Raw genomic sequence first — 24,818 nt, forward strand, 5'->3', positions numbered from 1 at the left:
CAATGGCCAACGATGCAGATGCGAAATAGCAATTAAAGAATTCAGTTGGGAACACTTCTATTCACACCCCAACTGAAAGCCCACAAGGTCAAACTGGTGTGGATTCCAGACTTGATGTGGTTCAAGAACTAGAGGAAAATAAGAACATCAAAACAACCACGGAGGAACTCGAAGTCGTAATATTATTTGTCCACTGGCCAGACAGAAAAGTCTACATCGAAGCAAACTTGAGCCCGAAAATGAAAGGCAAGTTAATTGAATTTTTACGTGATAATGCAAACTGCTTTGCTTGGTCGCATTCAGATATGACAGGTATACCACCGGAGGTGATGACTCATAAGCTGAATGAGGATCCATTACATCCACCTGTCACACAGAAGAAAAGGGAGCAATGGCATTTAAAAATCAGGTGATCCAGGATAAGGTACATTTTTTTTTGAAAACCGGTTCAATAAGAGAGGTAAAGTAACCTGACTGGCTAGCTAATACTGTTGTGGTTCCAAAAAAAGAATGGAAAATGGAGAGTATGTATAGATTATACCGATTTAAATAAAGCTTGTCCTAAAGATCCATTTCCTTTACCACACATAGACCATCTAATTGATTCTACCGCAAGTCATGAGCTTTTTAGTTTTTTAGATGCTTACTCTGGTTATAATCAGATAAAAATGGACCCTTTTAGAGATCAAATTGAACATCAAATTTATTGGAAACCAAGGATGGGATCAACTTTGTTTTGGTTCGATAATTGGACAGGCTTGGGGGCACTTTACTTCATTACTCCTCCAGATTTTTATTATGATGAAAGTATTGAAAATGTGAATGATGTTGTTATTGATGGAATATGGGACGAGGACAGGTTGCGAGGCAGTTTACCTGAGGATTTGGCTTTGCACATAATAGATCACATTACTCCACCAGGTGAGCAAAATGAACTTGACACTTCTCACTGGATGTTGGAGACACGGGGGAAATTTACAGTGAGGTCAGCTTGGGATTATTTAAGGATGAGACGTGATTCTTCCATTGTTTACAAGAATAAATGGATGAAAGGCTTACCCTTCAAAATCTCTTTCGTCATGTGGAAACTATGGAAAGCTAAGCTGCCACTTGATGATGTATTTAGGAGGATGGGATATTTTATGCCATCAAAGTGTTGGTGATGCTTGAATCAAGTGGAAGAAAATATTGCACATGTTTTCTTTAGTTCTAATATTGCTGTTAAGGTGTGGACCTATTTCCTTTCATGTGCGGGATTGATGTTGGGGAAAAACTTGCATCAAACAGTGATAAAATGTTGGGAAGCTCAGGTGATTCCTAGATTGAAACCTATCTTTCATGCCTTACCTTCTGTCATAGTATGGGAATTGTGGAAGAGGAGCAACATCTATAAATACGGGGATGTTGTCTCGATTAATAGAGTGATATATCAAGTTGCGACCTCATTGCATGCTTTGGTAAAAGTTAGAAAACCTCAGCTGAATGGTCTGATTTATTGTGGTTGTTGGAGCATTATGTGCCTAAGCTGAAGGTTGACAAAGTAATATGGGAGTTGCCTATGGATGGAGTGATTAAGGTTAACACTGATGGGGCTTCGAGGGGCAACCCAGGCAGGAGTGTATTTGGTTTCTATGTGAGAGATGATAGAGGAGATGTTATTCATGCTGCTGGCCAGGAGATTCAAGAAACTACAAATGCAGAAGCGGAGGCAGTAGCAATTTTAGAAGCTCTTAGTTATTGTTATCTTCAGGGCTTGTCTAATATATGGCTGGAGACAGATTCAATGTTGCTTAAAAGTGTGATCATGGATATTAGAGTGTTCCTTGGTCGATAAATGCTCATGTGGAGGAAATTAGGAGATTATTGGAGTTGTGTCATGGCAGGGTCTCTCTTGTGTTTAGGGAAGGTATTAAATTGGCAGATCACCTTGCCAATTATGCACTGGATACAGGACCTATCTCGTGTGTTATGTTTGCACAACTGGATTCAATTGGCAGAAGGATTGTTAATGATGATAAGTTGCAATGCCCCCATTTGAGAATCAGAGTTGCGAGGAGCTAGGAGGGGAGAAGAAAAGGGTAATAAGAGCTGGTGAAGGCAGTACATACTTCCATCATATTCCAATCCTTTTGGAGAAGAATATGATGGACAGAATTTTTACTAACGATGTTTACTTTTTTGCAGGAAAAGCTATTGTGAACATGCCTTATCTATTGACTCAACTTCAATGGGTGGTATTAGCACTTTGTGCTCATTCCCTTGGATAAGAATCATTGATAAGCACAAGTATGTTACTCATGGTGAAGGCTGGGTAGTTATGGCTACTGTGTGATGCATCAATGTACATCCAACAAATAGGATTCACAAAGGGATCAAGAGAAGGAATACACATCAGCTACAAAATGCCAAGCTTAGCTAAAGGATTGGTGGATATAGGGACTTGTAAGTCTGTACTCTATATCAGCTATTATAGTTCCCTAATACATAGATTTAAGCCCAGTAGCCTTTTACTCAAAGAGGCACATAAAACTGGACTTGCAACAGAGGACTGCCCAGAAATATCTACAGGGCAATTATGACAGATACAACAATTTGGCTAACAAAAATGGGATCAAAGGAAGTGTATCCCAAAGGAAGTGTTGTGGGGTAAAACTATAGTACATATCCTTAATTCAATATCGCGGGAAGGGTTAGACACAGAAATATCATCAGAAACACGCTTGAAATCACATGAAATCATCATCAAAATAGGCATGCTCGACCTGCGATACTGCTGGAACAGAGAGGCCATATCATGTGGCTATACTATTTTTCATATCTCTACAGGTGCAAAACTGGATCCTAACTATCATGATCAAGGAATGGATGGGAAATATACTGGACAATGCAACAACACACAAGGTAAGGTGCTTCAGGGATACACACTGCAAAAATTCGCAGAATGGGCTACTTGCTGCTGCTGCTGGAGGAAATTATTAGTCCAGAATGGAGGATTTGCAGAACTTATTTATGGATCCAAATGGAATATAAGAGCTAATGCACCAAAAGTAACATCGCTGAGGCAATGTGCATACGGGCAACAGATTTGCTGCATATTTCAAGGGCTAGTTCTTATAAAGATTCTCATCAACTATTTGGTTATGCAAGGTGTACTATCATTGTTGAATGCTTCATTCAACTTTGATAATAGGATATATGTAATTTTCATTAGCTATTATTCACAACTTGTAAGACTATATGATATTTTTCTCCTTTTTACATATATATAAAAATTAGCCCTAGGCACTTGCCTAGTGGATTGCTAAAAAAGGAGGGGACTTATTGCTATAAAGTCATGCCATTTGGCTTGAAAAATGCTGGAGCAACGTATCAAAGATTGATGATTTAAGTTCTTTTTAGTATTGAAAAAGCAAAAATCAGTTTGAATGGACGGATGAATGTCAACAAGCTCTGAAGGACTTAAAGACGTATCTATCAAATCTGCCCCTATTAGAAAAACCAAAGGATGGGGAGAGATTGCTCATCTACCTTGTTGTGTCAGAAGTGGCGGTAAGCGCGATACTGGTACGTGAAGACGAAGGTAAACAATATCTAATCTATTATATTAGTAAGTCTTTACTAGATGCTGAGACACGGTACCCTTACCTAGAAAAACTTTCTTTAGCTATAATTATGGCATCAAGGAAGTTATGATCTTACTTTCAATGTCATCCTATTTCTGTTATAACTGTTTTTCTGCTAAGGAATATATTGCATAAGCAAGAATTATTAGGAAGGTTAGCTAAATAGGCTATAGAGGTTAGTGAATATGATATTATATATCAGCCTAGAACTGCTATAAAGTCTCAAGTGTTAGCAGATTTCGTAGCAGATTTTAGCTAAAGCTTAATTCCTGAAGCAGAAAAAGAGCTACAAATATTTACCGTAGCTAATCCAGGGACTTGGACCTTGTTCACTGACGGTTCCTCAAATATTAAAGGAGCAGGTTTGGGGATTTTCTTAATTCCACCCTTAGGTGAAATCGTAAGACATGTAATAAAATGCTACCCAATTACAAACAATGAGGCAGAGTATGAAGTTGTGATTGCAGGTTCGGAGCTCGCGTGAGAGCTTGGTATTGAACAAATCATGATCAAAAGCGGCTCGCGGCTAGTAGTCAACCAAGTGAAGATGACTTACGTGGTAAGAGAAACACGAATACAACAGTACCTAAAAAAGGTACGAGAATTTCTTAGGCAGTTCCAAACATGAAAAGCTGTACAAATACCCAGGGAGGAAAATGCAGAAATAGATGCATTAGCAAATCTCGCGTGTGTCGCTGGTGCGACCAATGCAGAAAATGCTGGTGTGGTACACTATTTCATTCAGCCATCGACCAAACCAAGAATGAGGTAAATTTCAATCATTTAACTTAGGAGTGGAGAAATGAATTTGTGAACTTTTTGTAGTATGGTATTTTACCTAAGGATAAAAAGAACTCTCGGTTGCTACGGTTGAAGGCTGCTCAGTATTGCCTAATACCTAGAAATTTATATCGCAAAATGTTTGGTGGACCTTTAGCACGATGCCTTGGACCTTCACAAATAGAATACGTTATGAGAGAAGTACAGGAGGGGCATTGCGGCAATCATGCCGGGGGAAGATCGTTGGTAAAGACACTAATAAGGAAGGATACTATTGGCCAAAAATGGAAGAGTAAGCAAAAAACTTTGTAGCAAGGTACGATAATGCCAACGATACGCTAATAAAATGCTTCGACCGGCGGAATTGTTGCATTCTGTTATATCGCCATGGCCATTCATGAAATGGGGGATGGATATCGTAGGACCATTGTCTCGAGCTAAGGTAAAGGTACGGTTTTTGTTAATTCTAACGGATTATTTCTCAAAATGGGTAGAAGCAGGTGCCTTTAAACAGGTGCGGCAAAAAAAAGTTATGGATTTCATTTGGAGGAATATAATATGTCGATTTCGAGTCCCAAAGGAGATTGTTTGTGATAACGGGCCGCATTTCATAGGCGCGAAAGTTACTAACTTTTTCCAAAGTTGGAAGATTAAACGGATTACTTCTGCACCTTACCACCAGTGGCTAACGGGCAAGCTGAGTCAACAAATAAGTTCATCATAAACAACTTTAAAAGTGATTGGATGAATCAAAAGGCAAGTGGCTAGAAGTACTACCAGGTGTGTTATGGGCTTACAGAAAAACGACAAAAACTAGCACTAGAGAAATCCCATTTTCACTTGTATATATAGTGGAGATAGGCGAACTAAGAACGAGGTACACATATACAAGTGAGGCAAAAAATGAAGAAGAGTTACGAGTAAATTTGGATTTGACGGAAGAGAGAAGAGAAGTAGCATTAATTCTGATGGAAACTCAAAAGCAGATGATTGAATGATACTATAACAGGAAGGCAAACCTAAGGTATTTCAAAATCGGGGACTTCGTCATCAAAAAGGTATTCCGGTCAACATAAGCGTTGAATGCAGTAAAGTTAAGTCCAAATTAGGAAGCCCCATATAAAGTTAAAGGCATTATTGGAAAAGGAGCGTACGAGTTGGAAACTATGGATGGCAAGGTGTTACCATCTCATTGGAATGCAATCAATTTGAATAAGTACTACTTCTAAAAAAAGTTAATACACATGGTCTGGTATCACGAAAGTTTAATTTTACCTTGTTCATTTAAGTTTACTAACCGTTTTAGATGATAGGCAAAAAGCTGGCCCGTACCAAATAATGATATTAGACCCGAAAGACACACAGAATACTTAATTATTCCCGGTCCTGGTTACAACATTTTTGATGGCATAAGGTTAAGTAGTCATCATCTAAAAGATTACCCCCAAGTCCCGTATGTATTTCCTTTTTCAGGGAAATGACCAAAAGTAAGAACCTGATCTAGTATTCGAGATATCATGCTTCAATGCTCAAACACTAGGGTGACTATGCATATGGAAGAGTACAAGAGGAAAGAAGATGTACACCACAAAAGCATAGCTTAGCCAGAGTCAAAACCTTGATGAAAATGTCAAAATTTCAAAGGTGTTTGAACTCGCAGAAAGAATGGGTAGTAGAGAGTTAGAGAACCTACTGAATACTCCCACGAGCTTCTAGGTTAAGGCCATAGATTTAATCTCGAGAAAATATACCCGCATTTGTAAACCTATTATAAAAAAAGCAATTATAAAAACGTTGTACAAGATTACTTATTTGAAAGTTAAAAAAAACTTCTTCAAATTACTTCATATTTCATATCTTTGCACTAATATGGAGATGCGACGTCAGTGTTGTTAATATAAAATGGCCCTCTTTTATAAAAAGACCCGTGCATATTGAAGGCGCGGCCCTAAAGCATTTTTATGCAAATATAAGCTCAAAAACTTTAAAAGCAAAAAATCATAATATGCAACAAAAAGATATTTATATCATTTTCCCATAAACAGGGGAGGGAAGATCTCCCAGAAACTACTCAAAAAAAAAGTGCTTCAACAAAAACCAGCACAAAGTCAAGCCACTTCACAAAAGCCAAGGGTAAAAACTAAGGAGCATCATCCACAAAGAAAAGGGATCAACTTGAGAAGATGAAGGTTGAATATCAGCTTCACTAGGAGTAAGTCCATCTCCATCACCTTTGAAACCTTCATCCTTGGGTGTTGTGAAGCTTTAACGTAGCTGAGTTTGTTCAGTCGCTTCTTTAGCCTTTGCAATTTCAGAATTAAGGTCAAACCCCTCCTGGCTAGCTTTAGTTAGAGTCTCAAAATGGGTGTTCAAGAAAGCCCAGCTAACATCAAGTGTCAACTTGTCTTCAAGAGCCTTATAATCCTTCTCCCACTACTCAATTTCAACCCTCAACTCCTCTTTCTCTGCTTCTGAAGCTTCATAAGATGCCTTCAAAGGAGTAAGAGAACTCTCAAGAAACTGAATCTTTTCCGACGAGGCACGGAGGTCTTCTAGAGCTTGGGTGAGAATTTGCACCAAATCACCCGCGTACACCTCTTTCTGGTTAAGAGGCTCTTTCAAACTTCTTATTTCTTCGGTTGCCTTGGAGTGTTGCTCAGCGAAGGAGGATTCCAATCTGTCCTTGTCTTTTTCAACTTGATTGGAGGAAGCTTTTAATATTGCTAGTTTGGCGGTGGTTATCTTCAGTTATTGTTCTAAAGCTCTCTTTTCCTCAACAAAAATATCTTTCTCCATTTGAAGGCCATCGAATTGCTCCTTCCAATTATCAGCCTTGGCGCGCAACTCAATCATTTGTTGATCCATCCAAGAAATCCTTCTCATAATCTCTGTACCTGTCAAATTGATCTATAAAAAGACAAGGAAAGGGAGTTACAAACATGAAAGGAAGGGGAGGAACATGAAAAGAGTAAAAATATACCTTGAGGGAGGAGTGTATGATATCATTCATCAAAGTTAAGGAACTGAGGGACTCAAGTTTCTTCCTCTACATGGGGCCAAGTGATGGGTTTAACCATACAACAGTTTGACCAGATTTCTTCAACAAATTCAGATCATCGGGACTTCAATTAAAACCTTCTGCATACCCCGTCTACCTCTAGAAGTCTTAACTTCTTCTCGAGAAGCAGCGGCAGGGACAACAACTGGGGTGGATTTAGGCAGGGAAGTAGGAGAAATAGGAGGATTGGTAGCAAGGGTAACTGATGTCATTGGAAGAGAGGAAAGTGGTGGCTCTTCTGAAACATGACCAAATTCTTCTTCACCCTCAAATCCTTGGGTGAAGAGTCTGTCAATGGGACTTGAGAGGGGGGGATATTATCGAAATGACCAGCATCTTCATGAGAGATGTCCAAGTGGACACTCTCTGGCTCATCAACAAGGGTAAAAGACCTCGGAGGGGGGTCTTGAGAAACATGGGCTTCATTATCTGATACCACGTGTCTTCTGACTCGTGGTTTCCTCACTAAGGAATCTTCTTTAGTATCCTCTTCATCTTCAGAGCCAGAGACTTCAACATTCTTCCTCTTGGAAGAAACACACTTAAAATTTGCTCCTGTGCAGAGCTTACAGAATGCCTAGCAGAAGAAACAGAAGCGGGGGCTGATGCCACGAATGGAAAACCCTAAAAAAGTATATCAAAAGAAAAGAAAAGGATGAACAAATAGAAGGAGAACCATGAGGGATAAAAATTTACCGTGGGTCTTCACTTTTCATCAAAATTTCTATGAGAAAATTTTCCAAGATCTCTTGTCCATGGGAGCAGCAGTCAATATTTTTTTACCCAATCACGGAAGTCAGAAACTTTTGTGAAGACTTCCATGGTTGCTGAAAAATGAACACACACTTATGTGAAGAAAATTATAACGTCAAGGAAAGCAAAGAAATAAGAGAAAAAAATACTTACGTACAAAGTTTCTCTTTTCAGTGAAGGGCATATTCTCATGACGCACTAACTCACGAGTATGGACAACAACAAATCGAGCATACCAGTCATGGTCATGGTCATCCTCGAGGCAGACTAAAACTCTTTTACTTCTAGCCACGAGGGAAAAAAAACCTTCACAAAAAAGCTTTAGAGAATACAGGCGGAGCAAGTGACGGAGGTAAAAAGGGCAAAAACTAAACCTGACAAGTGACGAAGGCAAGCAACTACCCTCTACACAATCGGACCTATTTGACCAAAGCAAACATTGAAATAGCGGAAAAACTCAATAATCACGGGATCAATGGGAGGAGTAAACCCTAAGGTAAAGGGATAGGTATAAACAAAGAAATAACCTTCATGGTAAGAGGTGATTCTTTGATCGACACTAGGGGTCATTGCTAGAAAATTAGGTTTCCAGTGACATTCACGTCGAACCAAGGAAAGGAGTCTTGGAGTAATCAAGCTAGGTAATGATCAGTGGGGTTAAGAGACACTATGGAAGAAACCTGTTTTTTCATAGCTTCACGATCTGATACAAAAGAAAATTCTTGTAGGACAATCTCAGAAACAGTGGGTTCTCGCGTGGGTTCGTTATGATCTCTCCCTCTAGAGAGGATCTAGGAGTTAAGGAAGCTCTAGCCCTAGAAGGGAATGCCTAGCAATACTACTTTGAGGAGTAGACTGACGAGTGGATAACGAGCCTAAACTACGTAGACCGCCACCTCTCCTACACCCGGTAGGGGTAGTAGAAGGAGGGAGTTCATCAACGATCACCACTTTACGCGAGTCTAATGATGAAGAATGATTTAGTGAACTAGAAGACATCCTTAATGGTGGAAATACATGGAAAAGAAGAAGAACTACAAGAGAAGTTAGGGAGATGAATGCAAGGAAGAAGAAATGGATTTTCGAAATTGAGTGTGATGAGGTATTTATAGGGAAAACAGCCGTCATCAGAGATGATCATCATGAACGTTCATCATGGAACCGTCATTTCGTGACTGATGTAGCCGCTGAAAAACACTAAAAAGGTGATGAAAACTGCAGAACCAATTACAATGAAACACATGTCTTGAGCATTAAATAGACATGACGTATGCCTCATTGATTGTGAAGAATGGGAAAAGGAGGCAAGAAATTCCCACCATAAATACTTACCACTTCCCGAATATTCAGTAGAAGAATAGTCAAAAAGTGGGGGGACTATCTGTATTGGTGGAAAAAAGGCATGACACGTGGACCATCAGCAAGGTGATAAGTGGCACTGTCTGTTAAGTAAATTAAAGGAATTTAAAAGGTACGAACGAAACACCCCGGTGTTCCATCAAAAGAGGTACCGGCCCTGACAACTGGAAATGACGAAATAGGTACGAGATGAATGAAGATCATAAAAGAGGAAGGTTCATGAATCTCTTATAAATAAAGAAGGGATATCGGCATTGATCTTGATACGGGAAATTTTCAGTCATTAATGTAACTGTTACAATTATATATGGTAACGGGTAATCAAAGCAATTGATACCATTAACAAGCCAGAATTAAGTATGAAAACCGTTATAATTTTGTATCCTTGTATAAAGACGCAATCCTCATTTATAAAGGCATATGAATTTTTATCAATATATGCAATTAGTTGTCACGACCCGGATTTCCCACCCTCGAGAGTCGTGATGGCACCTACTAATGTGAGCTAGGCAAGCCAATTATTGAAAAATTTACCTTTATCCATTTTTACACCTTTTTAGCATTCATAAAGCAATAATGTGAAGACAGCGAAAATTTCAATAAGAGGAAGAAATATAGTGAAACATCTGAAATATGAATCTAATACAACTGTTTAAGCCTTAATCACCCAGAACTGGTGTCACAGTACCACAGACAATCTAAGAGTGCTAAATACAAAGTCTGAAAATAAAAGATATACTGTTTCTGAAACAAAGAAATGAAACAGGAAGTAAAGGATAGAGGAGACGCCAGGGCCTGCGGACCCCTGCAGGTCTACCTTGGATCTCCGCGTGGACTGAAGGTAGTCACTCAATCTACGGTCCAAAGTCAACAGCACTGGGATCTGCACAAAAGAGTGCAGAGTGTAGTATCAGCACAATCGACCCCATGTGCTGGTAAGTGCCTAGCCTAACCTCGGCGAAGTAGTGACGAGGCTAGGACCAGACTACCAAACAAACCTGTGCAATTCAACTTTATACAACGAAAAAGAGGTACAGAATTAAACAGTCAAGTATGGGAGGGGTAGCATGCTGCGGGGGAGATATCAATTCAGAATAGAAAGACAACAGGTAAATGGAAGAAACAATATATCTCGGATATCAACAGAGAACCAGAAAAATAATCAGTGCACGGCATCACCCTTCGTGCTTTTACTCTCGTCCTCACCAAAGCAATCAAGTAATAAAAATGTGCACGGCATCACCCTTCGTTCTTTTACTCTCGTCCTCACCATATAATCAATATAATCGGCACGAAATGGTACATCGTGCGGCACGGCATCACCCTTTGTGCTTTACACTCTTTCCTCACAAAATCATACACGGCATCACCCTTCGTGCTTTAACACTCTCTTACCAAAACAATGCACGGCATCACCCTTCGTGCTTTAACTCTCTTCTTCACCCAAACAACAATCACAAACAATAAGGCAAGGAAATGAATGAAATTTGCAATAAGAATCCCGGCAAGGGAATAATAATTCAACAACAAGTCCTGGCAAGGGACAACCTCAAAACAACAACAAAAATAACCCGGCAAGGGAGTCAATATAATGATTCTTTCCTCTTCTTTCACCTTTGTTTCACATTTCACTTCACAACTCGAGCCAATGCTCCAAAAGGTTTCAGTTACCGTTCATACTTTCACAATTCGTTATACAACTTGAGCCAATGCTCCTAAATAATCAAACATCACAATTACTTCCACGAACCTTGCCCAACAATTAAAAATCATCACCAAGATATGAATAATACGACGAAGTCGTAAAAATCACATTAAGAGACTCACGGGCATGCTAGACACCAACGTATAGATACTCGTCACCATGCCTATATGTCATACTCAACAATTACCACATAGCAAATAGGACTCGACTCCTAATCCCTCAAGCTAAGGTTAGACCAAACACTTACCTCGATGCCACGAACACAATTCACGTCTCAATTATCGCTTTACCCCTCGATTCCACCACCAATTCGCTCGTATCTAGCCACAAGTTACTTAATTACATCAATAAACGCTAAATGAATCAATTCTAATGCATGAAAATAAATTTTTCAAAGTTTAACCCAAAAAGTCAAAAATTGCCCCCGGGCCCACATGGTCAAATCCCGAGGTTCGAACCAAAACCCGATTACCCATTCCCCCACAAACTCAAATATATAATTTGTTTTGAAATCGAACCTCAGATCGATGTCCAAATCCCCATTTTTTTGAAAAACCTAGGTTCTACCCAAAACACCCAATTTTCCCATGAAAATCATTGATTTTAAGTTGAAATCATGTTAAAAGATGTTAATGATTGAAGGAAACGAGTTAAAAGTGACTTACAATCGATTTGGAAGAAGATTTGTTCTTGAAAAATCTCCCTAGGGAGTTTGTGTTTTGAAAAGATGTGAAAAATGGTTGACTTTCGGCTAAGTATAAAAGTTGCAGGTTGCAGATATGGGAAATGCGAACAGGGGTCCGCAATTGCGAACCCCGACCTCTGCTAAGTTGGGAATTGTGAAAGAGGTGTCGCATTTGCGACTGAGGTTTCGCATTTGCGACTAAGAAGGATCCAGGCGGGTGTTGCATTTGCAACAAACACTTCGCATTTGCGAAGAAGGTTGCCCAGGCCACCTCTCGCATTTGCGATACATGGCTCGCATTTGCAAGCTGCGAAGCCTGCAGGTCTGAAGCATACCAGCAATTTCCTAAGTTAAGATTTCACTCCATGGCCTATCCAAAACTCACCCGAGCCCTCGGGGCTCCAAACCAAACATGCACACCAACCTAAAAATATCAAACGGACTCGCTCGTGCATTCAAATCGCTAAAATAACATCATCAACTATGAATTTAGCATCAAAATCATGAAATTTCCTTAAGAACTTCAAATTTCCAATTTTCTCAAAAACGATCCGATTCACGTCGTTTCAAATCCGTTTCTTACCAAATTTAACAGAACTATCTTAAACCACATATAAGACCTGTACCGCGCGCCGGAACCAAAATACGGGCCCGATACCATCAAGTTCTAATCACAATTTATTTCCAAATCTCATAAATAATTTCAGAAAACAATTTTCTTTAAAAATTCATTTCTCGGGCTTGGGACCTCGGAATTCGATTCCGGGCATACGCCCAAGCCCCATATTTTTCTACGGACCCTCCGGGATCGTCAAATTACGGGTCCGGGTCCGTTTACCCAAAATGTTGACCGAAGTCAACTTAATTCATTTTAAAGCCAAATTTTATCATTTTTCATAGATTTTCACATATAGACTTTCCGGCTACGCGCCCGGATTGCGCACACAAATCGAGGTGATGTTGAATGAGGTTTTTAAGGCCTCGAAATGCAGAATTTAATTTAAAAATAAGTGATGACCTTTTTGGGTCTTTTACTTTATTCAAAGTGGTCAAACCGCTATTAAGCTTTCTTTCCTTACGTATTATTTCCATTATTCTTTTTATTCTTTGAATTACCAAGAAAGTGAAGTAATTTTTGTTATCAGTAACCCGATTTTTTCTTCATATTAGCTGTGACCGAGAAATTTTTTTTGGGTTAAACAAAATAATACTTTAAAAGATAAAAATGTGCAAAGCTTAAGAAATATTTATAAATTACATTACAATAAACTAATTAATTATGGTTTTACATTATAATTTTTTGGTTGGTTTAGTTTCGGTTTGACTTTTTTTTTTTAGTTCAAACCAAACCAAACTAATTATGATCGGGTTTCTTTTTTCCAATACCAAACCAAATCAAACCAAACCACATCGGGTTTTTTTTTGGTTTGACTCAGATTATCGGTTTGGTACGGTTTAATTATCGATTTTCTTTGTACACCCCTAATGGAGAGTATTGTTCCTGAGTTCAAACCAACACGAAAGTTCACCTTATTATTAGAAAAAAGGTTTGGATCAACCTGATTTTCATGACACAACGCCCCAACCAAAAAAATCTTGAACGTGTATATCTATATTATTATAAAAGCATAAATAAAATATTGGATTACAAAAATAACCTTTTAATATTAAGCATAATAACTCACAGTAAAAGGACATAATTAGAATTCTAGACATTAGTCTGGTAATCCTATTAGTTTAAGGATATAATACTACATGCATGTTAGCAATCCTACATGATTACCTTTAGGAATTCTATTAGTATAATTATTTTCGGGATATTGGCATATTTTTAGCCATGAATACTATTACTTTTAGGATATACTTCTTAAAAAAATCTATTATTAATTTAATTTAATTTAAATATATATTATACTGTCCAAATTCACTTAGAAACAAATAAAAGCGTGAATATAACATTCATAGAACAAAATACTCTAAAATATTAACCTCTAAAATATTAAACAGAAGAACTCACAGGAAAATGACATAGCTGTAATAACTTTTTTTGGGACTACAATAACTTCTATGTTAATTTTTTTTAATATTTAAGATTTTAAATTTAATACAATCTTGTCTTTTGAATTCTTATTAAAATTATGTAGGAAGGTTTAATAAAATTATTTTCATAAGAGTCCTTTAAATTGGTAATACTTTATCACTCTATAATATTCAATGCCAAAGAAAAGTAATAATAAAATTATTTTCATAAGAATCCTCTATATTGGTAATACTTTATCACTCTATAATATTCAATGCCAAAAAAAAGTAATGCTAAACGGACTGCATAAAGCGTTCAAATTGAGAACAAATCCCCACGATAATATAATATTATATTATATTTGAACTGCTTTCATACAAAAATAATTATTTTTAAAAATTAATTTTTCGTGTAATATAAAAATATATAGACAATTATTAAAGAATAGCTAAGAAAATTTTTAAGAATATAAATGTGTGAGAAAAGAAAGAATAGATTGGTAAGAGCCAATTCCACTAACGATTTTGCAAACATAAAGATCTAAAAGTGGAATGTCCGATCGATCTTTTTACTCTTTGAAAATAAAATTTACGGTGGATAAATTATAATTATGGTTAAATATTCAAATATGAGATGAACTAACATTAAGAATCCAAATCAACAGAAAATAAATTATATTATATGTTAAAACCAAATAATCTAAATTTTCAAATAATTATTTAGCAAGATAATTCAATTAAATTATTTTTAAAATTCACCATATGAGTAAAATTATTTCTCAACTTAAAAAAGATCTTAGGGTACATAAATTTATTCCATCGAAAAAGTGTTAGAGATTAAAAAGATAGATCACAAAGTAAAAAAATTAGTATAATATTAATAAGGCCATACAAGTATTTGAGGAAGCACAATCAAAGCTATATACTGGACAAGAATAAGCTTTCAAAACTATATTATAAAAAGCTGACTCTAGTTAGTGGGATTATCCTTTGTAGATGCATCCAGAGGAATCGAAATAATATTCCTATGTCATGCATTACTTGCAAATGTCAGATCAAGAGGCATGATATTGTTAGCAATAAAAACAAGTGGTGTACCGCCGATGATTTTATTATGAGGTCGTACAACTCACTTTAGATTTGATATACCTTTTCAAATAATTGAAATAACCATCACAAATATATCAAAGCAGAACAATAATACTATGTTTATAAGGAAAGCAAATGTGATAATATGGGATGAAGCGCTTTTGACTAAGCGTCAAACAATCACAATCGAAACAATCGCCCAGAGTTTTAGAGATATATTGGATATCGATGAACCATTTGGTGGAAAAGTAATAGTTTTGAAGGTGATTTCTGTCAAGTACGATCAGTAGTTCCAAAATTGACTGAAGCAGAAACTATAAAAGCTAGCTTGCCAAAATTATACTTATGACCTCAAATGAAAAATATTCAAATGGCAAGAAATAACAAATCCAATATTCAGTGACTTCTTGCTTTGTGTCGGAAACGAAGAAGAGCATCCAATAAAAGATGATTTGGTTCTTCTAGAACACTTGGTTATCAACCCCGATGGTAATAGTAGTGCATTTAATAAGGAAAATATTTTCATCGTTAGTTTAAAACGCAATTTGTGCAAATTACACGATAGAAATTAAAGAGCTATCTTAGCGAGCAGAAATGAATATGTTGATCAATTAAATAAAATGTTGACTGCTAAGTTTTATGGTAAAAGCAAAATATTTTTTAGTTTGACTCAGTAGAAGATGGTACCACCAATTACTACCAAGAAGAATACTTAAATACGTTAATACCATATGGCCTTCTACTGTATATGTTTGTTGTCAAGTTCATTATCTCTTACTTATGTTAGTGTCACCATATATATAACAGAATAAGTAAAAATTGATCTTCCATTGCATATAGGTTGATTTTGAAAAAACATATGCCCGTCATGCTACTGAATACTTAGATCTGCAGAATAGCTTGTGTAATAGTATACATATAGTATATAGAAGTTTTGACAATAACGTCATACATGCAGAACTTATGATACTGGTCAATGTGCTTTTAAGTGTGTGTTTGTCCCCGAATTCAACTTTCGTCTTCTGAAACTAAAGAATATCCTTTTAAATTTGTGTGAAAATAGCTTTCAGTATGTTTATGTTTTGTAGTTATAATAAATAAAGCACAAGGACAAACATCCTAAATATTGGACTATATTTATCATAATATATTTTCTTACACAAATAACTATATGTTGCACTTTCAAGAGAGCTATCAATATCGACAACAATAGATCTTGTTATGGCAGAGTAACCAAAGCATTAAAAGGAAACATATACAAAAAACACTGTCTATAAAGAAGTGTTCGGTAAGATACCATCACATTAGATACCTTTAAACTACAATACATAATCATCTACTTATATGACTAAAATTGATCATTTATGTAAGTTCTGATGATGTCCTTTTATTTTGAGTTCACGTATTATGCTAATGTAACAATATTTTTTTGGCATTTAGATGATTGTTGCAGTATTATATATAAAATTTCTCTCATTAATTAAATTATATTGTATAAATAAATATTTAAATCATCATGTGCCATTATATATATANACAGTGTCATTGTTACCACTGTCCAATTCTAAATGGGTACCTGCGCTCACTGTGGGTGTGCAGACTCCGGAGGGGCTCCTACAGCCCAAGCGCTATATAGTCATAAGGCCTGAAAGCCTGTACATATCAACATGAGGCCTGAAAGCCTCCTCACAATACACTCGAGGCCTGAAAGCCTCCTCACAATACACTCGAGGCCTGAAAGCCTCCTCACATCACTCAGCATATCCTCACATATGGCCCTCGGCCTCAATCAGTCCAAAAATAATCATAAGCCCCTCGGGCATCAGTAAAGAAACAATAATGCTCAGCTCAAACAGTAGTTCAAATATCAGTTAAAACTCGAGGTTGAGTAAAAATATAGCTGAGTTCATGAAACAGTGTAATGACAATGGACTGAGTTCAAATAATATTTCAAATAGTGAGGAAAACAGTGATGATAGCTCATAGGGAGTTCAAACAGTCGGCAATAAGCCCCAAATATGGCAATAAGCCCAAGTCCTAGTGAAAAACAACAAGTCATAGCGAAATATGCGGTAAAATCAACAACCGGGACGGACCAAGTCACAATCCCCAATGGTGCTCTACCCCACGCTCTCTATCTGGCGTGCAAGTCACCTCAATATAGCACTATGGGTGCGAATCCGGGGTTTCAAACCCTCAGGATATCATTTACAATCATTACTCACCTCGATCCGGCGAAATCTCTAGCCCGCGACACCTTTGCCCCTCAAATCGGCCTCCACTCACGTCGAATCTAACCAAAATCAGAGAGAATACGTCACACTAAGCCAAGGGAACAATACCCAATCGAAAACAATCAAAATATAGCAAAAATCTCGAAACTAGCAAAACCCGAGCCCCGGGCCCGCTTCTCGAAAAATTACGAAACTTACATTACCGGATTCCTCGTCTCGCCGCGAGTTCGTACATACCAAGAACTCCCAAATCCGAGCTCAAATGACCTATCAAATCCCAATTTGAAAATATAAGAACTCAAGCCCTAGCTCTTCCAATTTTTACTCCAATTTCCATGAATTAAAGGTTGATTCTTCAATAAAATGACGTTTCTAGGTCACGAGACTTACCTCCAATCAATTCCCGTCAAAATCCTCTTCAATCTCTACCAAAAAGCTCTTATGGTGATCAACAATGGAGGAAAAAATGAATAGGCTCGCGGATGAAATAATCAAATAAAACCTTTTCTGCCCAGGTGCTTTACACTACGCGAACGCGGTCCAAGACTCACGCGTTCGCGATGACCAAATAATGTTGACCACAAATTTACTCTACGCGAACGCGTTTTCCAGTACGCGAACCTCCAACTACGCGAACGCGTTACCAGATACGCGAACGCGATGCACAGGTTCTCTTACCTACGCGAACGCGGCCCTGAGTTATGCGAACGCGAAGACCATTTTCCAGGCCTCTCAAATTTACTCTACGCGTTCGCGACACACCCCACGCGAACGCGATGAACAACACTTCTGCAACAACACAGCTGAAAACATGCATTACTATAAGCCCAAAAATGGTCCGATTGACCACCCGAAATCACCCCGAGGCCCCCGGGACCTCAACCAAAAGCACCATCATATCCCATAACATCATTCAAACTTGTTCCAATCATCAAAACACATCAAACAACGCTAAAACCATCAAATCACATCGAATTCAAGCCTAAGTTCTTCAAAAACTTCCGAAATGCACTTTTGATCAAAAAGTCTACCAAACCTCGTCCGAATGATCTGAAAATTTGCACGCACATCCCAAATGACATAACGGAGATACTGCAACTCTCGAAATTCCATTCCGACCCCTATATCAAAATCTCGCCTATCAATCGGAATTCGCCAAAATACTAACTTCGCCAATTCAAGCCTAATTCTACACCGGACCTCCAAAATAAATTCCGATCACGCTCCCAAGTCACAAATCATCTCCCGAAGCTAACCGAATCACCGGAAATCACATCCGTGCCCTCTAACTCATAAGTCAACGTCCAGTTGACTTTTCCAACTTAATTCTTCTTAAAAGAGACTAAGTGTCTCATTTCTTATCAAAACCAATCCGAATCAACTCTAACTCACCACACACTGGTAATGAAACATGAAGAAGTAATAAATGAGGAAAACGGGGCAATAATACCTGATACGACGGGTCGGGTCGTCACAAATAGCTTGTGCAATAGTATACATATAGTATATAGAAGTTTTGACAATAACGTCATACATGCAGAATTATGATACTGATCAATGTGCTTCTAAGTATGTGTTTGTCCGCGAATTCAACTTTCTTCTTCTGAAACTAAAGAATATCCTTTTAAATTTATATGAAAATAATTTTCAGTATGTTTATGTTTTGTAGTTATAATAAATAAAGCACAAGGACAAACATCCTAAATATTGGACTATATTTACCATAATATATTTTCTTACACGAATAACTATATGTTGCACTTTCAAGAGAGATATCAATATCGACAACAATACATCTTGTTATGGCAGAGTAACCAAAGCATTAGAGGAAACATATACAAAAAAAACATTGTCTATAAAGAAGTGTTCGCTAAGATACCTTCACATTAGATACCTTTAAACTATAATACATAGTCATCTCTTAATATGAATAAAATTGATTATGTAAGTTCTGATGATGTCCTTTTATTTTGAGTTCACGTATTATGCTAATGCAATAATATTTTTTCGGCATTTAGATGATTGTTGCAGTATTATATATAAAGTTTCTCTCATTAATTAAATTATATTGTATAAATAAATATTTAAATCATCATGTGCCATTATTATCGTGCAACGCACGTTTATAGATACTAGTATAATAAAATATATACAGGATATGTCACACACACACATATGTATATATATACGACTAATATATGTATAATATTTTTGTATATATTTAAAAATATATATAAAATATATGGTTTATATACATATAATACCAGAAATAGGGCAGCTTACTAGTTTACAATTTTTTTTGACAAACCCAAAAAAAATAAAAATTCAACTCTTTGCGCAGTTTTATATATATATATATATATATATATATATATATATATATATATACATATATATGGTATATTTTGAATTATTATATTAATATTCCAAATATACATTGTGTATATTTATTTTTAAAAAAAGAATTATGTACTATCTTTATCAAAATAATATAATATTATATCAATAAAATAATTTTAATATACACTTCATAATATATTTAATAAATAATTATTTAATATATTATACCAATTATATAAAATGTATATAATATTTATAATGTTACAAACATCAGTTATTTACCTAAATATGTATATGGTGTTTATACCAAATTAATTAATATAAAATATGTTTTTCATACATACATTTATCAAACCATAGTTTAATGATATGAATATTTTAATTTGATATAAACACCCGATACGAATAAGTTTATATCATTTATGTGCTCGTCCATTACTACCTATCTATATACTAGACGAGTTCATCCATTTAATTAAGGAATAGTTACTTCCTATAGCAAAGGTTGATACCTTATTTATTTTAAATAAATACCCTTTTAAAAAATTATATTCCATAGCTACCTTTTGATTTTTATAGTCAAATATCTATTTATGGTTACCTCATACCCTTAAGCCATAAAATAAGCTTTGTATTATTTTTCTCTCTCCACTCAAATTTCTCCTATCCCTAACCAAAAGCTTCAGCCGAGGACCCCTAAAAAAGCTGCCCACCCCCAATCTCTCACTCATCAGCAGCCCCATCTCGTTCTCATTCTCTTCAATGGAGGATAGACCTTTTCCTTCTTGATAGAGCAATAGTCGTCCTTCCCATTCCCCTTCTCCAAGAACGCCCAGCACTCCACCCCTCACAAACCTGATCATCCACCCACCTTCCTAAGAGAGGATTATCATCCTTGAATTCCAAAAAGAAAGCTGTTAGCAGCCCACTCCATTAACAACCTCCAGTCGCCACCCCAAGAAAATGGAACGAACATCAGCTGCAAAAAAAAAAAAGAGGAACGAAGACGACGGAGTTTGGGGCTGAGCAACTTGATTTTTCTGTTAATATATTTCAATGTATTTCAATGCTCTCGCTGTATTTCCATCTATTTCATTGTATTCATCGTCTTTTTTTTTCCATTGTATTTCAATGTATCTCGCTGTATTCCATGTATTTCATTGTATTCGCTGTCTCGTTGTATTCCATGAATGTATTCATATGTTTTTTTAACTATTCAGATGTACTATATAATTTCTCTGAAGATTGCTATGTTTTTGGAGTGTTTTTCGGTTGAGAATCTTTTTTTATAACTCCAAATACAAAAATTGTGTGTTAGAATTGAGTTTGTTGAGTTATATTAGGAGTCTATTATGTTAATTGATTCACTTTTCGTTTAAAAATAGTGTAGTCCCCTGTTTCACGCCGTGAATACAGTCGAATAGAATAATCTGTCCAGCTGTAGTTCCATATTTCACGTCATGAATACAGTCGAATACAACAATCTGTCTAGATGTAATCCCCTGTTTCATGCCTAGAATTGCTACTGTATTCATGAATACAATAGCTTAAATACATCGAATACACTCTAAAAAATCTGAAAACATAACTATAGAAAGTAATATAGTAAATAATAGCTACAATTAGCTAATAACCACTAAAACATAAAGTGGTTTCTGAAAGTTTCTCTTTAATTAATCTTTGAGCTTCTATCAGATTGGTCCAATATAGAAGAAATAATGGGTTTCCTTTGTTTGTTCTTGTGGGCTTACTGACTGAACTCTGATCCGAAAGCCCAATACAATCCAGCCCCTTTTTTTTTTTACAAACATACGCAATATCGAAGAGAACTCTTCTGTTCTCTTTCTGATGGAACACTTTCCTTTCTTCATCTGAAACAATCAAAAACCTATATTTGTCCTTCTTTAGCTCAATCTTCTCATTCAAGAACTTACTACCTTCAAATCTTGTTAGAAAAACTAAGATCCATCTCGAAGTTAAAGGCAAGAAAATGAAAATATCTTGTACCACAGTTATTCCTTTTTTTTTTTCCTTTTCTTTTGCTGTTCTTATTGTGGGATTGCTTATTCTTTTTCTTTTTTTTTCCTTTACTACTTCAGATGAAATGGAGACCAAGTTCATATTTTGGAGCCAATGGCGTCACTGCCTTCAAATCTTGGTAAAAATATAAGATCCATCAAGTAGCAAAAGGCAAGAAACCTAATTAGTTACTATTAACTTGTTTGTTTGTTATGGTTATTTTGTGTTAATTTTTGTAGTGGGTTAGCTGATTTTTTATTATTAATGTTCAGATGATTGTAATACCTCAATGTATTCCTAAATCCTAACACCTAAAGGGGTTGTTGGTGTTTCTGGTTTTGTGCCTTTAATTTATTCTTCACCAGAAGCACCAATTTGCAATAAAGATTCAAACTTTACAAGAAATTGAACTTGTCTCTATGTTGGTTACGACAAGTCACAGTCCTTCAGCTTCAGCTTCATCTTCCTCATGTTCTTATGGTGGAAATATGGGAGAAAAATCTGATCTTGGATTTGGGGATTTGGATAATTTGTTGCCTGAACTTGCCGGCTCCGACCAGACCCTTTTCCGGTGTATCTCCGGCGATATGGAGGACCCATCAGTCAGCTTAAAACAATTACTACAAGGAGGAAATGAAAATGCTGATTTGGGTTGTGGAGTTTCTGTTCAAAGCTCTGGTTTTGAGGTCTCAGCTGCAGGTTCTTTAGCTCATACAGATAATGTCTCTTTTTCTAATTCAAATCTCCTTCTAAGTGCTAACATTGAGAAAATTGGATCTGTCATAAACTCTGACAACAAGCAAAATGTTAACTTTGAACACCTGAATGTCAATCTTTTGGCAAGAAATTTACCTCCTTCTTTGAGCTTTCAAGAACAACAATCAGAACAGAATTCTGCTTATGTTAACATGTTAGGCTCATTATCATATGATATAAGTCAAGAACAGCCCCCGCCCAAACGCCACAATTCGGGTACGCTTGGTTCAAGCTTAAGTGCTCTATTGCCTGAAGTTCCATTTTTTGACTCCAGTGGTGACTTATTGCTGAGGAAACAACCATTGGGACAAATGCGGCAGCAAGTCAATTTACTGCCTTTTCACCAGTTTCAGCAAAAGCCATTAATTGTACCTAAGCTTGAGGCAGCTGGTGGTGGTGGTAATGGTAATTTGATGGTGCCTCGTCATCAACAACAGGAACAACAGTTTATTTATGACCAGATTTTTCAGGCCTCTGAATTATTACTGGCCGGACAATTCTCAAACGCGCAAATGATATTGGCGCGGCTCAATCAACAGCTCTCTCCCCTTGGCAAACCCTTCAAGAGGTCTGCTTTTTACTTCAAAGAGGCTCTGCTATTGCCTTTCCTTTTGCCTTGTACATCCACATCTTTTCCACCAAGAATTCCCACCCCATTTGATTGTGTGCTTAAGATGGATGCTTATAAGGCCTTTTCTGAAATATCTCCACTTATTCAGTTCATGAATTTCACCTCCAATCAACCTATTCTTGAAGCTCTTGGGGATGCCAAGGAAATTCACATAATAGATTTTGACATTGGCTGTGGTGCTCAATGGTCCTCATTTATGCAAGAACTCCGGAGCAGCAATAGAAAGGCAACTTCTCTAAAGATTACTGCCTTTGTATCTCCTTCAACCCACCACTCCGTTGAGATTGGCATCATGCACGAGAGTTTAACGCTGTTTGCTAATGATGTGGGAATCAGATTTGAGCTGGAAGTTATTAAACTTGGTACTTCCTTTGTACCCCTAAGACTTATCCCTNCAACTTTCACCAAAAGTTGTTGTATCATTGGAACGTGGATGTGAACGTACTGAACTCCCCTTAAAGCATCACCTCCTCCACGCCCTCCAATATTATGAGATACTCTTAGCCAGTATTGATGCTGCTAATTTAACTCCCGAAATTGGGAAAAAAATTGAGAGGTCTCTTCTCCAGCCTAGCATTGAGAACATGGTCTTGGGGCGCCTCCGATCCCCCGATCGAATGCCCCCGTGGAGAAATCTATTTGCTTCTGCAGGATTTTCACCTATTGAATTTAGTAATATGGCTGAAATTCAGGCTGAATGTGTTGTTAAGAGAACTCAGGTAGGAGGATTTCACGTTGATAAGCGCCAGACGTCGCTTGTGCTATGCTGGAAGCAGCAGGAGCTCTTGTCAATTTTGGCTTGGAGGTGCTGAGGAGCTTTATCTAATGAAGCCAGAAGACTCTTTCCATTTAACAGCAACATTTCCTAGAGGTTTTGACTCTTCAATTTGATAGTCTGTTCAAAATTTAATCTACATTGCTATCACCTCCACTATTGCCTGTAAATTCTTTTTGGTACATCTAATTCTCCATATGTAGTCTTGACTGTAGGCAAGCATTCCTACGTGTAAACAGAATCTTAACCACTTTCCCTGTTTGAAAATCTGCGTTGTATCTTTCAGCATTTCCCTGTGTATTAATTGCTTTCTTTTTTACCTTGTTTAATAATAATAATAAAAAATCGTCCATTTCTCCATATTTGGGAACAATTGGTAAGTGCTAACAGATATTAACATGATTTATTGATAAGCAGTATGATAATCCTTTATTGATGAATGCTAATGTTATCATCCGCTTGTTTGCCTGGTGTCGTTTGCATGTAAACTGGATAGTAATGGCATGTTTTTTCTGGCTGAGTGTGCTGAGCCTCCTGGTTACAGGAAAGTCACTTCCTATGTAAATAATTTTTTTGTGCTCTTAAAGTGTTGGATACGATGTTTGAATTTTGATAGGTATATTGAGGTCGGATAAGAACCAGATCTTTAGGGTTATGCACCGGACAGATCTTTTCTACAGGTCTATACTCTTATTAGAATTTACACTTGGAAACAATATTCTAAACTTCAGTTTTTTTCGCTTGCAAAAGATCGTCTTTATTTTGCTTCCAGGTAGAGTAAGGAATCTAGTTTGACTGAACTCCAGCATAGTCCTTCTAATATTTGTAACTTGCAGTATGTTCATATGAATTATGAAATTTGGAAATCTTGTAGTTTTATTATCATGGATATAGAGGATTATAAATTATTCAATCGATTTGGCTTTGAGGCATAGTAAGCTTGGCGAAATACTCCTATGCTTACTGCATTGCTCAGGAAAATAGGCATGTCT

General features: G+C 36.8%; 1 pseudogene across 1 annotated transcript; it reads left to right on the forward strand.

Annotated features, from left to right (window-relative positions):
- Positions 21,745–24,186, forward strand: LOC109231234 (annotated as a pseudogene). Its single transcript, XR_002068772.1, has one exon. The product of XR_002068772.1 is annotated as a scarecrow-like protein 6 (transcript).

The sequence above is a fragment of the Nicotiana attenuata genome, chromosome 8 (assembly GCF_001879085.1).
Source record: "Nicotiana attenuata strain UT chromosome 8, NIATTr2, whole genome shotgun sequence".
Lineage (NCBI taxonomy): Eukaryota > Viridiplantae > Streptophyta > Magnoliopsida > Solanales > Solanaceae > Nicotiana > Nicotiana attenuata.